This window comes from Sciurus carolinensis, chromosome 7 (genome assembly GCF_902686445.1).
Source record: "Sciurus carolinensis chromosome 7, mSciCar1.2, whole genome shotgun sequence".
In the NCBI taxonomy this organism is placed as follows: domain Eukaryota; kingdom Metazoa; phylum Chordata; class Mammalia; order Rodentia; family Sciuridae; genus Sciurus; species Sciurus carolinensis.
Window position 1 is genome coordinate 39,286,769 of NC_062219.1, and position 15,101 is coordinate 39,301,869.

Sequence of the window (15,101 nt, forward strand, 5' to 3'; positions counted from 1 at the left end):
AATCTTCATATATATTCCCATAGCATATGTTTTCCAACTTTATCGTTATTAGATGATCTTCAGTCTATCTTGAATTTCCTGTGTGGGATTGTTTTCTTTCTATTTGAAGAATTCCCATTACTATATTTTTGGTGTGGATATGCCAGTGACAAATTTTCTGTTTTTGTTTGTCAGAGAGTAACTTTATTTTCTTGCAATTTTGATGTATGTTTCTTCCAAATATAGTAGTTGGCATTTCATTTTAAGGATGCGACTCCATTCTCATTTGACTTCTACTAATAGAAATTTTGTTGTTGCTGTTTTAGAGGCAATGTATCTTATTTCACTGGCTACTTGCTGCAATTTCCATTTTCAGTTTTTAGCAGTTTAACTCTGATGCCTGGGTTTGAACTTTTTAGTACAGTATTAATCTTTCTTGGAATTCCTGCAACTACTTGAAATGGTTTGATGGCTTTGATTGATTTTAGAAAATGATGAATACTTAAATATGCAATATTTGATGAATATTAAAATATTACATCTGCCTTATCTTCTTTCCTCTCAAACTAAGGAACTAAATTCAGGCATATTAGACTTTTTCTCTGTATCTCATATGCTTTGCTATGGTTTGAGTGTCTCCACCAAAACTCACATTGAAATCTAATCCCAGTGTGAGGTGCTAAGAGGTGCGACATTTAAGGGATGATTAAGTCATGAGGACTCTGCTCTCATAGATTAATGGATAATCTCAAAAGTGGTTCTGTTATAAAAGCAGGTTTAACTCTGTCTTTTGTATGGGCATCTATCACTGTGAGATGGCCTGATTATCACTTCAGGATACCTCAGAGAGTCTCAATCATCAAAAAGACCCTCATCATATGCAACCTCACTCCTGAACCTTTCAACCTCTAGAACCATGAGCTGAATAAATCTTCATTCTTTATAAATTGCTCAGTCTGTGGTAATCAGTTATGGCAAGAGAAAACTGTCAAAGTCATACCTTTAATTCCCTTTTTTGTATATTCCATACTTTTTACTCATTTTGCTCTCATCTGGACATATTCTAGTGACATCTTTCACTTTAAAAACTCTTGTCTGCTCTGATTTTCTGTCAAACCCATCTCTTATGTCCTTAGCTTTAGTAATAATGTTCAACTGAGTCATTTTTTAATATGAGACTGAAGCCAGAATTGGGGACAGGCAGTTAGTGTAGAAATAGGGGATCGAGTCAAATTGAGGAAATGGAGGCCATATGAAAGCCATATGCCTCTGGAAGTTGGAGACTGACCCTGGGAGAATGGAATGTTAAGGAATTCTGGAGCTCATTGATTACCAAATTTACCTGCCCTTATCAAGGACTGCAGGCAAGGAGCTGCTAATTAACGCACCCTGGGCCCTTGCCTGGTTGAATCACTTTGGGCCTCCCCCTGCCCATTAGCTTCTCATTTTATGCATCTCACCTGCAAAACCAGGCCTAATTGTAGGTAGGAAGGAGAGATAAGGGGGGAGAGAACTGGAGAACAAAAGAGACATTACCCTATAAAAGATGTAGGGTGTGCTCACTTCTTGGGATGCTAGAACATCAGCCATGGCCCTCTTCTCCCTCCTGGGAGGGGAGAAGTCTGTATTATTACCTTTAAATAAAACCTGCTTAATACGCTTGCCTTGGCGTGCTTCTCTAGTGTTCAAACTTCAATATTAGAGGAAGCAGAACTTGTAACCTGTAAATGGCGGTATCAAGACCATATGCTATGTGCTTTATATTCATTATCTTATTTGAATCCTCATGACTACCCTGTAATAAGGGTACTATTAGTATTAATATTTTCAGAGGATGAAAACAGGTTCAGAGAGATTAAATTGACTAATGTTACACAGCAAGGAGTTGACGCTTGGATTCAAACCCAGGAAATCTGACTCAGAATAGGCTTTCAAAGCCTTAAATCACAGGCTGCCATCTGTAAGATCACTATGTGTCAAACATTGTTCCAAGTGCATTATGTGTGTTAACTTATTGAATTTTCACAATGGCCTAGAGGTAGGTATTCTTATTGCCATTCTATAGATGGAAACACTGAGGCTCAAAGAAGGTAAAGCTTGCCTAAGAATTCAGAGCTCATAAGTGCAAGTTACAATTTCAACTAAGTCTTTCCCCAAAACCCTTGCCCTTCATACCTGTACCAAACTGCCTATTAGCTAAATCAGGGAGGTTGAAACTGAGATACAGCACAGGCAAGGGAAAGAATAAATGGTACGCCACAATTAAAAAAGTAAATACAATGCTGAGAAGTAAGGGAGAAGGTGCTTGGGAAGGGCAAAGTGAGTAGAACATTGTGAGGTGGATTTAAAACAAAGGAGAAAAGAAAAGGGAGGTATGAAGGACTAGGTGCATTACATAAATTACAAATAAGTACATGCTGTATGCCACACACTCTTTGGAATGTGCTTTGCACAATCCTGATGTAGAGGACACAGCTCTCTACTCTGAGCAGTGCATCACGAAGGCTGTTTAAAGACCGTTTCATGCTGAGTCCTGGCAAGTCTATAGGGTCAGGAGGTTATGAACACCAACCACGGTCATCGTGAAGATCTAGCTGATAATTGCTGGGTTTGAAAGATAAGTATCAAGAAGACAAAGATGCGGTCGGAATGGTCCACAGGGTACCATCACAAGCAGTGGGAATCTGAAAACTGGAACTGAATATGTGGGGGTAACCCAGTTAACTCTGGGCTGTAATTATCAAACCACTTCCCTGGCTCTCTCAAAACACAGATATGTGTGTGTGTGTGTGTGTGTGTGTGTGTGTGTGTGTTAGGAGTTTACAAAAGACATTTTGTTTGGTTTGTAATAAGTGACCTTAGGCAAGTTTTCCTGTCCATGGATGAGACTGTTATTTCTATTTGTGTTACTGGATGCAAATAAGTCTCTCCTTTTATGTAACTCAGTTGAGATTCCTGTAAACACTGCGGATAAATAGCTTGTTTTTCAGTTTTCTTGAGACGAACCACATGAAGAATCCAGGCACCAGATTGGCATCTGGGCCCCTCCCCCGTCTTGGAAATGCAGAACTGAAAATGATTTGTAGTAAAAGGATTAATAAAGGAACTCATCTCTTCCAATTAGCCCTACGAGAAAAGGCAGAGTAAAATGTACTCTGCTTCTCTTTGGTAAAGCACTCCAACATTTAACATCCTTTATAGTTAGAAATGTCCAAATGTAAATCTTCCTTTTAAAATTGAAGCCTATCCCCCTGTTCTTAGTGAGACAAAGAACATGAAACCAGATTGCAAGTCCAATTTAGGTTCCCCCTTTAATCTCACTCATATTTGCAACCATATACTTAGATGTGTATTTATTTGTTTATTGTCCCTCTCCCCCCATTTACGGTCTAGTTCCCAAGGACAGGGAACATCTCTGTTTTGTTCACTATTACATTCCCAGAGCAAATTCCTGTGCCTAGTATGTAGTAGACTGTCAATAAATATTTGATGCCTGTAATAAATAAATGGGAGAGAAGGTAATATCTTTAATTTTGGATCAATCCAAGATTTTTGCTTAGTACCATTGCATACAGTTGGCACTTATTTAATGTCTGCTGCACCATAATAGGTGAGGTCAGTAAGTCATTCCTGCTTATGAATGGGCTCCCTCCATTGCAATCTCTAGGGATTGCTCAAAACAGTACTCCAACATCTCACCAGGGCTAGTGAGACCCCAAACTATCTTCTAGTTTTTCCTCTTGTCATTCTCTCTCAGCTAGGTCAAGTTCATAGAATTAGTACAACACCAAGAGTACACTCTAATGTAAGCTATGCCCTGGGGATAGTAATGAGACTTGAGTGCAGGGCCATCATTTGCAACAAATGTCACGGTTTGTGGATGGCTGGAGAGGAACAAAATCTCAACAATAAAAAAATGAACAACCTGGGCAAATGGGCAAAAATTTTAAAAAGACAACTCATCAAAGAAGATACACAGAAGGCAAATAAGTATATTAAATGATGCTTCACATCCTATGTCATCAAAGAAATGCAAATAACAATGATACCACTACCCACTTACTAGAATGGCCAAAATCCAAAACACTGACAGCACCAAGGGCTGGTGAGAATGTTGGGCGAGATGAATTCTCACTCGTTGCTGAGGGGGACGAAAAGTGGTACAGCCACTGTGGAAGACACTTGGCAGTTTCTTAGAAAGAAACACATTCTTACCAAATGATCCAGGAGTTTTACTTTTTGCTCTTTACCCAAAGAATTTGAAATTGTATGCCCATACAAAAACCTGTATTGCATGTTGGTAGCATATTTATGTATGATTGCCAAAATTTGGAAGTAATCAAGAAGTCCTTTAGTAGGTGAGTGGATAAATAAACTTTGGTTCAATCAGACAATGGAAGGTTACTTGGTGCTAAAAAGAAATGAGCTATCAAACCCAGGAGGAATCCTTAATCAAATATTATTGGAAGAAATCAATCTGAAAAGGCTACACACTGTATGATTTCAAGTATAAAACACTCTGGAAAAGGCACAACTGTGAAGTGAAAAGATCAGTGGTTACCAGAGGTCATGGGAGCAGGAGGGATGAGTAGATGAAGCATAGAAGGCTTTTAAGACTGTGAAACTGCTCTGTATGATCTGATAATGATGGGTCCATGTCATTACACTTGTCCAGATCCTTAGAATATACAACACTGAGTATACTCTAATGCAAACATGAACTTTGGGTGGTAATGATGTGTCATATAGGGGTACCAAGTGTAACAAGTGTCATGGTTTGTGATAATGGAGACTGCATGTGTGGGGCATGGGTACATGGGAACTTAGTTTCTGCTCAATTTTGCTATGAACCTAAAACCACTCTAAAAAATAAATAAATGGGGAAATAAGTAAATTAGGATATGGGCAAAGAGAAGAGCAGTTGGGGCTACTTAAATGGGTGATCAGGGAAGGCCTTTGTGCTAAGGGTAGAGAGCTAGGGCGAAGTGAGGGAGTAAAGTAGTAGATATTCTGGGCTGAAAACAAAGAGTGACCACCATAAAAGCTATTCCACCTTATTGTGCTCTGACAGAAGAACAGTGTGCTTGTCCAGGAAAGGGATGCCTCTCTTTTTATTCTTCGTTTAACAGATGACATTGGAAGCATTGAATGCTGTAGGTCCACTATTAGATATTTCACACACAAAATAATATATGATGTAAGTGTATTCTGTCTTGAATGCCACAGCTTAAATATGAGGTATAGACAAAATAGTGATAAGTATAAAAATAATATTTAATAATTTCAAACATTTAATACATGCTAAGTATCATCCTAAGTCTTTTTCCTACTCCTCTCATTTAATCTACCCAGACTCTCGTGAGACAAGCATTATAATTACTCTCCAGCTTATATATGAGGAAACTGAGGTTCTAGAAAGTGGAATAACTTAGACAACACTACACAAATAAAGATGGCACCAAGATTCAGATCTAGGGAGACTGACCTGGGGGACCCTCCTTCATGATGGAACCTGGGTGCTATTGTCTGTAGACAATAAGTCCAGTGAAGGATAGGGAGGGATTAGCTTAAGGACATGCTGACTCAGGGTGATGAGACCTGTCTCTAAGGACTGGAAGACCTCTTAGTGGGAAAGGATTATACTTGGGTCCAAAGAAGAATGTGAAAGCCATAGGGAAGCAAGTCACCTGAATTTTTTTTAAAAAGTGATTTTCTGACAAAGAGAACTGTTCAAGCTAATAAGGACTACCCTTATAGACAATCTCATCTCCATTACTCAAAGCATTCAAAAGGGGAAGAATACAGAGGAAATAGCTCAAAATTATTTTGTAAACCATGGGTATTTCCCAACTATTAGGTCATGAAATTAATTTAGTGAGATATTAATAGCATTAATTTAAGTGACATGGAAAATTCAGAAAAGAGACTATATGAAGTGCAACATTTGTGAAACTTTGATTTTGTTTTATATATGTGCATGCATTTCCTGAGTTGTGAAAATGTATTTCTTGTGAGTCATTAAATAGACAAGAAAGCTGCTGGCTTAAAGAATTGGTCTCCAAACTTTGGTTGGTGGTTGAAATAGTATTCCTTGGTAAGGTTATCTCTGGCATTTAGTGAGTAGAGAAACATACAAACAACATAGGTGAGTTTTTCATTTTGCTAAATTTGATTTAAATGATCATCCTTTGGTTTCAGATTATGTGTCAGTGTTAAAATCTCCCTTCTTTTATTTATTTATTTTTTAAATTGAGGGATGGTAAAAACAAATATATATTTGAAAAAGTGTTCAAAATCTTTAGAAATTAGGGAAATGCAAGGCAAAATTTCACTGAGATTTCATCTTATTCATCAGAATGGCCATCAACAAGAATACAAATAACAATAAACTCTAGAGAGAATGTAGAGAAAAAGAAGTGCTTTTACACTGGTATGATTATAAATTAGTACAAACCACTATGAAAACCAGTATGGACGGTCCTCAAAAGTTTAGGAATGAAACCACCAAGCTATACCACTCCTCAGTATTTATCCTAAAGAAGTAAAATCATTTTACTAGAGTGATACATGCATATCTATATAGCAGCACAATTCACAATGGAACCAGCCTAGGTATCCATCAATGGATGAATAGATAAAGAAAATGTGGTATACATACCTAATGGAATTTTATTCCACCATACAGAAGAATAAAATTACGTCATTTACAGGAATATGGATGGAACTTGAGAACATTATATGAAGTGAAGTAAGTCAAGCTAATAAAGTTAAGGGTCATATGTTTTCCCTCAAATGTAGAAGCTAGAGAGGAAAACAGAAAAGAAAGGTTGGGGGTATCTCATGAAAATTGAAGAGAGACCAGTAGAGTAGAAGAAGGGGTTCAAGGATAGGGAGGAATGGAGGGGGAATCACCATTAACAAACTATATTGTTATATTATGTGAATGTATAAATAGGTAACAAATCCTAACATTGTGTATAATTATAATGCACCAATAAAAAATCTGGGGAAAAATGAGAGGTGTTAGACAGAGTTTCCCAACACAGCCACAAAACTATCACCCATACCATATCACCTTTTGCATTTTTATTTTGTCGCTATTCCATCAAAAGACAAAATCTCTTTCCCCTTGTCATGAATCTGGGCTGGCCCTAGCTCCTGTTTTCAATACTAGAACATAGTGGAAGTAAGACTGTGCAATTCCAAGGCTCAGATTTCAGAGATCTGCAACTTCTATTCTCATCTCCTACAATGTTTCCTTTCAGAATCCAGCTGCTATTGAATGTGACTGTCCAAGTTGCCATGTAGAGAGATCCACATGGAGGAAAAACAATATTCTTGACTTGTATCCCCCCAACTACTAAGCTGACACACAGGTTCATTTTGACTTTCCAGTTATTCTGCTAACACCATAGGAGGTGTGCATTTTTTCACAACTCACAGAATTGTGGGAAATAATAAATCGTGAGCCATTATATTTTGGGGTGGTTTTCTATGCAGCAATAGGTAACAGAAGTAGGTGGTGACAAAACATCCTAGCTGATTGTCTGCTTATTTGTTTTTAATGTCTACTCTTGGCAAAAAAAAAAATAGGTAGCCTGATATATATACTCTACTTGGAAAGAAAATGAACATATAAATTTTTGCATCCATAAGATTGGTTACATTGGAACCCCAGAACTTGATAATCTTCCTTTGGATCCTGAAATTCTAGAGGATCCACATTTGTGAAACATACCCAAATACTCCTCTTGCCATTGTAGAAAGAAATAGGATGGAATAAACAGTGCATCTCATTGTCTTCTCTTAAGACTATGACCTTGTAACTATTTCAGTGTCCTCACACTATTGTGTTAGAATCTGCACTTCCACTTAGTGAACTGCTTGAAATAAGAGCTTCATCTTATCTGTCTTTGCTTCCTCAGCATCTGTTTTATTGCTGGGCATATAACATGTTCTTAATAACCTACCAAAACTGAATTTTAGCTTACTATTATTATTCTTTCATAACATCTTTTGTGGCTCTCCATCAACAGCATGCTGGGAAGATCATCTGTCACATGCATAGAGCCTGCAATGCTTATTTCATGGAAATGTAAAAGAAGAAAGTAAGAGCATTTGAGAGAAGGCACATGCAAAGGAAAAAAAATCACCTTACCCCTGTAAGGAGTGATAGTCATAGCTCTTAAATATTTCCTCACAATATCAACTTACTGAAGTCCTAGAAACACATGGGCATAATTTTCCATCAACACCTTTGAACTTCAGCAAGGTTAAAGTGAATGCCAATTATTGGATCCACCCTTCCTATAGATCCACCCTTCTTGGCACAGAAGAATCAAAAAAGGAGGTTTGACATACTGATGCTTATAATCCTGGTATCATTATTTCCTTTTCTCATGACCTATGTATCAGATGAAGTCTTAAATAAAACAAGTTTTTCAGATAATTTTATATATTAAATGTAACTGAACCAATAATAATTGAACCACCCATTAGTTATACTAACTTCCAGTTAGTTATATGATTCGGTCATTTATTAAAGCCTCTATTTATAAGTTACTGAATATGTAGTTAAGCAAAATATTTGCTAAAATTATTTACTGCTGAAAGTTCCTTACTATGGATAGAGGGTTACTAACCCCTACTTATAAGACTGCTAGACATCTTCTGCCTGGGTGGGGAGAAGGGACTGCTGGATGCCATGAAATTCACTTTATATTCATAGATATTTTCCTGCAGGAATTGTATCTGTGTTAATGACTTTACTATTCTTTATCCCAGAAACATTTCCTCTTCAGCTACATGAATGTACGTGGTCTTTGAACAATTGAGTTGCCCCGATTGCCAAATGTCTATAAAGCTGTGTTGAATCTACTTTTCTCTTTAATTGAAAATAACTAAATATTTTCCATTGTTTTAAAATAAAGACCTTTTATAAAAATTAAATTCTACTAGTAAATTGTACACTGTTAAGACTCTTTCATTCTTCATTAAATGAATGTAAAAGACTCACTGGCTTGTTCTGAAGTTTTAAGATATTAAGAGGAAATGATCATGGTTTGAACAACACTAATTCTGGGATTTGGTTCTATGTTATCAAGCAATCAGAGAGCATCATTGCACTGTTCCTCCCCAAAGGATTTCATCCACAAAGAAACCAAAAAGAGAGGAAGTGGGAGATCATTGGGCAATGCTTATTTTGTAATAAACCTTAGGTTAATCTTGACTTTCTTGGAGCTGATGATTCCCCATTATAAAAAGAAACATCTTTAACAAATTAGGAGCGCTGTAGTGGTTGAATATAGAAATTCTCTGTCCTTCGGGATGAATGAAACAAAACACTTCCTTAAGGGGGAAAAGGGAAACATTTTCATTTTAGATGTTTAATTTCTCAGTTTTCAGATGCATTTTATTTGATCCTAGGATTACTGATGTGCTGAAATCAGGAATTGTTTTAACACTCTGATTCCTTAAGTTTGGAGGTAGTTCATGACTACATTTTTTAAACGATTCTACTTATGTATAAATTCTGATCCTTTATCAGGTAAATACCATCCCTTTGTACTAATGTTCTTTTGACCATATGACACAAAATATCTTGGACATTGTAATGACTTTGATATTAAATCAGAAGCCATCCCTCCACCCCCACCCTGAAAAAAAGAAAATGAAACAAAATGACATTTTCCATGAAGTGGTCACTGAGGAATTTCCACTAAGGATAATAGATAAAATGCAAAGACAGGGAAGGAAAATGTTCTTTTGTTTTCATACCCTAAAACTTTGTGTTAGGATTCTCCTATAACTTCCAAAAGTCAGACAGGGATCAGTGTCTGCTGAAAGGAGATTTTTCACTTGAGTTCTTATACTCAAGTAATGGAGCCAATTCTAGTTAACCATCCTTTTCCTGAATATTAAACACTGACTTGAGTAATCGAAGAACCAAAGACCCTTGGAGTCCTTGGGGTCCTCTTGGCTCCTCCTCCCATGTCCTGCAGATTCTTCCATAAGATGTCCACGCTCTTCCCTTTGGCTCCTTCTCTTGTTTGTCTCAGATCCTAGCCCCTCCTACTATCACATCCCTTCATCACACAAAATGTGCAAGAATCCTAAACTTACCGGTCTCATATTCACAAGGAGCAGAATTTGGATTCTCTAAAAGTGCCAATGACCTCTCAACTTTTGCCTAATCTCTATTTTCTGTTATCACACAGTTCATCCCCCCAAAGCCTGTTCCTTACTCCTCGGCCCTCCCAGTTCTGGTTGTTTCATAGATCCTTCTTAGAGGCCCAGAAGTCACAGAGTTCAGTCCTTCCTTCTCAAGGAATGACAATCTCAGCAAAGGCTTCCAAGGCTCCTGGTCAGCTCTTCCACATCCTTAGGAAACCACCCCAGGCTCTGGCTCTCCACCCTGGAGACCCATTGAGAGGGACCTAATCCTCCTAATTCCCAATACATTACTTGCATGAGCTAAGAATTCCCACTGGAAACTAATTAAAAATTCTAACCTGGCATGGCAGTATAAATCTGTAATCCCAACTACTCAGAAGGCTGAGGCAGGAGGATCACAAATGCAAGACCTGCCTGGGCAACTCGGTGAGACCACATCTCAAAATAAAAAATTAGGGCTGGAGATGTAGCTCAGTGGTAGAGCAGTTCTGGGTTCAATCTCCAAGAAAGAAAAAAAAGAAAAGAAAAGAAAAAGAAAAAACTGTAAGATTCCCTAGAGTCATCATGTGTTGATTCTGCTTTTTATCCCACCAGGTTACTACCCTAAAGGATACTCCCTAGCTTATAGCCCCAGGAAATATTGTATAGACAATATATATCTCGGGTAAAGAAAAGGTAAACATTTACAGACAAAGAGTGGGTTATGACAACCAATGGAGTCCAGAATGTGGAGCTGGAATACAAGAAGGATGGCAAAGACTAAATGAACAAAGGTGGGAGCAGCTGACTTTGGTTTTAATTGATTATAAGTATAGATCAGAATTCCAGGCATGATGGTGCATGCCTGTAAACCCAGGGACTAAGGAGGCTGTGGCAGGAAGACGACCAATCTTGGCAATTTAGTGAAACACTGTCTCAAAGTAAAAAATAAAAAGGGCTGAGGGTGTAGCTCACTGGTAGAGTGCCCCTGGGTTCAATACCTAGTTAAAACAACAACAACAACAAAAAAAAAAAAACCAATATCAGTGTTCCTTTTGAATGAAGATAATGGGCAACTTAGTGAAAAAAAAAAAAAAAAAAAAAAAGATTTGAGCTCCAAACAAGGGAAGTATAAGAGACAGATAGGATATAATTATGATATGATTTTAAAATTTCAGTAAATGCAGGGTCAACCTACAACAATTTCCCACAGTATTCCCAAGCCACAGGAGACAACCCTGAGAGCAAGAATAAAATATCAACAGTCAGGGGTGACTCTGTTTTGCTCACAAAGCCCAGAAAACAGCAGACTGTTAAATAATACAAGAATGCCTACAAAGCTAAAACTATGGCCCAATAGTTGGCCCTATTTAGTATAGTTGGGCTAGTGCCAGTGTAGTGGCATGGATTCATTTGGGCAATTTTAAAGAATGGGCTATCTGAGCTTCATCTCTGGAACTTCCCATTCAGGGGTGGGAATCAGGAACCTGTATTTTTCAAATGACTCCTGACTGAGTCAAATGTGCATCCAGAATTAAAACCCTGATCTAGAAGCATGGGTTCCATGCTCAATGACTAACGTCCCCTGTTTAATTGTTGACTCTGTCTCTTTAGAGTCTATAGGATAAAACAATGAGGAGCCAAAGGCTGGATACATAGGGGCATGAATGTGAAGATGCTGATGGTGGGAACAAGGAAAGGCTGTCTGAAGATTGTGTAGTTAGAGAAGAAATAAGCAACTAACATGCAGGCCTGAGATCAGTCGAAGAGTTGCAGGAAAGTGTGAAACTTGCATCAGAAAAATAAAAAAGACCCTCCGAGAGAATTGCTACCCAAGTATTAGACACTGATGAAGGGTAGAAGGCAATGGAGCTAGGGCACTGAGCCACGTATTCTTCTCTCCCTCACTCAACTCCCTCAAACTAGTAGTCTGCAGTAATGTCTTCCCACCTCACTCTGCCTTTAGCCCCCTTTTTACTGACACTGTTTTCTATTTTTCAAAATCAAGGCACCATTTTCAACCTACTGTCTCATTAGAAGGTAGAGTAATATGTTACAAGAGTGTGTCTGGGAGTTAGTTTTCCTTGGGTTCAAATCCTGATTCAGTACCTTCCTAGTTACCCTAGTTATTTAGGAAGATACTTGAGCCCCAAGCTTCTTTTCTGCTGAGAAGTTTAAAAGTTACTATGCTCAACATTTCATAATTCATCACTGCTATTCTTATTTACCTTTCTACTACATTAGATGCTGCACTTTTTCTTGAAATATTCTTTTTTGGGGGACTTCTTAGCACAATATTATCTACTTTTACTTCTGCTCCTGTAGTACTCTTTTTCACTGTCTTCTCTTTTTATCCTCTTGCATGTCATTGGGTGTCTTCCCCAAGACGGCCAACATATGACTTTTACTTATAAAGACTGTTCTACTTGCTCCTCTCTTCTGGGCAGAATTAGGGACCCCTCCTATGATGTCATCATTAGACCCCTTCATTGGCACCCCACAATGCCCTTTGCATACTAATTGTGGTGTTGTGCTCTCTTCCTCCCCTATCAGATGGTGAACTTCCTAAGGGAGGGGTTGGTGATCTGGGAGCACTGTTGCTTCTCAGTAAGAATCTTTTGGAAGGAGAGATGAAAATTTGCAAAATAATAAATGAAGTCACTTCTTTCCAAAGCATGTGGAGTGCACATTGTCTAGTCAAATCTGATTGTTCCATTCTCTTGCTGGTGATCAATTTAGAATTGGGCAAATCTAAGCCAGCTTGGGCCAATGAGGTAGCAGATGAGGCATACTTGAACCTTCTGTAAGAGAGAACCAAGTTTCTCCACTTCCTGCTGAGTGTAAAGGGGGAAATATTGGTCCCAGATGCTGCAGATGTCCAAGCAATGACCTTGAAGGAAGGCAGCCTCATTGTGCTGCCAGTTCTGTGGATGTCAAAGTGGGGATATGGAAGGAATCTGGGTTTCACATTAAATTGTTGAATCAACTGGCTTTGAGGCTCAGTCTCCCTTTGGATTTTATGTTATATTGATAATACCTTAGTAAATATACATATATATGTAATAGAAACTAGAGCATTCTATGAAACACTAGAATCCAAGATGGAGAAGTATTGCATAGCGTTTCTCAAATAAGGAGAAAAGTAGACCAAACACAATTTTATACACATTCAGCAATTAGGGCCACTCAGTTGTTCAAAGATCATTTACGTTTACACTGCTGGAGATGAGACATTTCTGAACTACTCAGTGGAAAGATCAGGTTACCATTATCACAGACATAATTTATGAAAGGAAATATCTACGGACCTCAAATGAAGTTCATGACATTCCACAGCATCCCCTAAGCCTCAGATAGTGGACTTCTAGCAATCTTATAGTTGTTGTTAGTCCCCGTATCAATAGCAAGGAACTGTCAGCAGTGAATGATTACAATAACTGTCCTGAGAAATGCTGGGGAAAGTGTTATTTTCTTCCCTGAAGTATCATTCATAAAAATCCTGATCCAAATCTGAGCATGGGCCACCTAAACCATGAGCAGTACATTTCTCTTCCAAACTACCAATTGTGTCACTCACACAGCTTCTATGGTCCTTGTACCTGGGCTTTATCTTTGGCTATGCTGTGATTTCTCATGCTGGTGAAATCATGTGAAGATGGAATCTGAACCTTTTTCTTCTCTGAATACCTCTCAGGTCCCAAACACCAGCTTGAGAGTCTGCTGCTTCTATTTCCATCACTTACCCTGGTCAAGACTGTAACAGGTCCTAGCATATTTTCATAACCTCTATTTCTGGAATATCCTATGAGATTCATATTTATAGTCCCTGGCAGTCACTCTTTTGGTACCTGGAACCCAGTAGTGAGTAGGGAGAAAGGCCCCAATTCTAGTCCTCCTGCCCTATCAGTAAGAAGCATCAGGCAGAGGTGGTATCCAGGGCATATACCCCACAGAAGGGTGAATCAGGGTTTGAGTCAGTTCAGCAGCTGTTGGCAGAGAAGTTGAATTCAGAAGTCTTTTCAAAGGTTTTGGCCAAAGTCCTAGTGAAGGGTTAAGAAGGAGTAAAAATGCTATGGGCATGAGAAAGAGCAGGACAGTTGCAAATTGTTTTGTTTTATTTGGGCTTAAGTTGAGATAATGATACTGTTATATAAAAGTCTACCTGTCCCTAAGGATGTAGAGCAAACCTCAGCCCACTCTTAAGCTTCCTACACTTGGTTACCTCAACCATTGGTGATTCCACCCTTCTACTGCACCTTTATGTTTCTGTTCCTTGAAACTCCAAGTTCCTGTTTTCCCAACAACACAATGCCTCATGGCGATCTGCATATTCCCACACTTTATCTCTCCCACTAAGGTATACATTCTTCAGGGCTGGTTATGTCCCTATTTCATGGTGAGTGGCAGTTTAAATGTGGGCTCCGGAATCAGATCATTTGGATTTGAATCCCAGACAAACCCCTTAAGAGATTGTGGTTTTTGGACAAAGCCAATCAATCCAAGATTCAGTTTTCTCATCTATAGGTTGAAATAATAATTACAGCAATAATAATTTCTACTTTTAGAGTGAGGATTAAATGAGACATGCATATAGAACACTTAGCTCAGTAATTACTGGTTAAAACATAAATCTTAGCTAATGATTATTACCCTTTCTAAATCTAGCAGCACCCAGTACAGTGCACTAAAATAGGGGGTCCTCAAGGTGATAGTTCTTGAGTAAATTCAATTCATAAATGAATGAATGAGTCTACCAAGGACCTGAGAGACATATTGTTACACAGGACAAGACTCAGGGTCTCCAGGACAGAGGAAGACATCTGGAATGACCAGAGGTCACAGCACTCAAATTCCCAGTCTTAAATTGTCTTCTTACCATGTAATGATTCTGCAGACTTAATTTGGTTTCCTTTATTTTAGGTTTACTATGTCCCAAAGTCATCTTGTTTTGAAGAAGACCACCCCAGAGT